Source organism: Taudactylus pleione, unplaced genomic scaffold, assembly GCF_031769625.1.
Source record: "Taudactylus pleione unplaced genomic scaffold, aTauple2 ptg000021l, whole genome shotgun sequence".
Classification (NCBI taxonomy): domain Eukaryota; kingdom Metazoa; phylum Chordata; class Amphibia; order Anura; family Myobatrachidae; genus Taudactylus; species Taudactylus pleione.
In genome coordinates this window covers 16,282,501-16,285,000 of record NW_028284423.1, presented here as the reverse complement: position 1 = coordinate 16,285,000, position 2,500 = coordinate 16,282,501, and the positions used below count along the sequence as shown (strand labels likewise).

Below are 2,500 nucleotides of genomic sequence, written 5' to 3'. Positions count from 1 at the left end.
TTGATTGCAGAGTTCACATAGGTGTAAGCTGTGAGCATGCTCAAAAAGGGACTTTGATCATCTAAAGCTCCAATTTCGTCAGTAATAGTGACATCAGGACATATTGTGACTTTAAATTTTGGGAGGCCAAACAGAACTAAGAAAATACAAATTCTTAGCAATAAACCTATATAAATTATTTCAAAAAGTAGCTGACAACAGTATATTATTGCTAATAAAATAGGACATTTTGATTTTTGGGCTTGTGGGCTCAGATGTTCAAAATTAATGTTTGATGCATAAACTCGAATGGCCTAGTTGCAAAATTAGTCTGAGATTAACCCCCAATTACAACAACAGTTCCAGAACACTGCAATACAATTGCCTAATAATTCCTTATTTAATTATCAAAGAGGGTGAGTATTAAAGTACACATGTTTCATGTTCAGTTATATTATAGTATTCTAAATATATTACTATAGAAAGGACAGAAATTAAATTGAGGTTCTGGAACTGTTGGTGGGATTAGGGATTGAACTCAGACTGCTATTGCAATAAGGCTTCTCATACTTGTTCAGTTTAACCATTTGGGAAAGAAAGTACTTTTTAAAGAGAAACTAGGTAGGTCCTTTATATTTGCCTTCTATAAATTATAGATTTCTGTAAAAATCCTGTAAAAAAATAAAATCTGCCACTCTAACTGTGCTATCAGGAAGTTTATAATGTTAAAGTATCACTATTTAAGTGATGCTTTTCCTTATTTAATTATCAATGAGGGTGAGTATTAAAGTACACATGTTTCATGTTCAGTTATAGTATACTATTCTAAATATATTACTATACAAAGGACAGAAATTAAATCGATGTTCTGGAACTGTTGGTAGGATTAGGGATTGAACTCAGACTGATATTGCAATAAGGGTTCTCCTACTTTTTCAGTTTAATCATTTGGGAAAGAAAGTACTTATTAAAGAGAAACTAGGTAGGTCCTTTATATTTGCCTTCTATAAAGTATAGTTTTCTTTAAAAATCGCTTTCAAATAAATGAAATCTGCCACTCTAACTGTGCTATCAGGAAGATTATAATGTTAAAGTATCACTATTTAAGTGATGCTTTTCCTTATTTAATTATCAATGAGGGTGAGTATTAAAGTACACATGTTTCATGTTCAGTTATATTATACTATTCTAAATATATTACTATAGAAAGGACAGAAATTAAATTGAGGTTCTGGAACTGTTGGTGGGATTAGGGATTGAACTCAGACTGATATTGCAATAAGGCTTCTCAAACTTCTTCAGTTTAACCATTTGGGAAAGAAAGTACTTTTTTAAGAGAAACTAGGTAGGTCCTTTATATTTGCCTTCTATAAATTATAGATTTTTGTAAAAATCTCTATCAAAAAAATGAAATCTGCCACTCTAACTGTGCTATCAGGAAGTTTATAATGTTAAAGTATCACTATTTAAGTGATGCTTTTCCTTATTTAATTATCAATGAGGGTGAGTATTAAAGTACACATGTTTCATGTTCAGTTATATTATACTATTCTAAATATATTACTATAGAAAGGACAGAAATTAAATTGAGGTTCTGGAACTGTTGGTGGGATTAGGGATTGAACTCAGACTGATATTGCAATAAGGCTTCTCCTACTTCTTAATTTTTAACCATTTTGGAAAGAAAGTACTATTTTAAGAGAATCTAGGTAGATACTTTATATTTGCCTTCTTTAAATTATAGATTTCTGTTAAAATCTTTATCAAAAAAATGAAATCTACCACTCTAACTGTGCTATTAGGAAGTATATAATGTTAAAGTTTCATTTTTTTGTTTTCTTGTTCTTACTTGTGTTAGCTTTTCCTGTACTTGAGTTTCAAACTAGCTGTAAACTGCAAATTGATTCAGTACCTTTACACATTAAAAGCTAGGTAAAGGGGGCACCTGGATTTGAACCAGGGACCTCTCGATCTGCAGTCGAATGCTCTACCACTGAGCTATACCCCCAATTGCGTACAAGATTTTAAAAACATTCACATTGCAGTCAGAAAGTATAGGTGTTTGTACTATATATGTTGTCTTATAGGGTAAAAAATTAATATGTATATTTATGGTGATGCTTTGGAGTTATTAATCTGGGCTTGATTGCAGAGTTCACATAGGTGTAAGCTGTGAGCATGCTCAAAAAGGGACTTTGATCATCTAAAGCTCCAATTTCGTCAGTAATAGTGACATCAGGACATATTGTGACTTTAAATTTTGGGAGGCCAAACAGAACTAAGAAAATACAAATTCTTAGCAATAAACCTATATAAATTATTTCAAAAAGTAGCTGACAACAGTATATTATTGCTAATAAAATAGGACATTTTGATTTTTGGGCTTGTGGGCTCAGATGTTCAAAATTAATGTTTGATGCATAAACTCGAATGGCCTAGTTGGAAAATTAGTCTGAGATTAACCCCCAATTACAACAACAGTTCCAGAACACTGCAATACAATTGCCTAATAATTCCTTAT

General features: G+C 31.5%; 1 non-coding gene across 1 annotated transcript; it reads right to left on the bottom strand.

The window, feature by feature from the left end:
- Positions 1 to 1,915: 1,915 nt before the first annotated feature.
- TRNAC-GCA (transfer RNA cysteine (anticodon GCA)) lies at positions 1,916 to 1,987 on the bottom strand. Its single transcript has one exon. It is a non-coding gene; the product is annotated as a tRNA-Cys (tRNA).
- Positions 1,988 to 2,500: the final 513 nt, after the last annotated feature.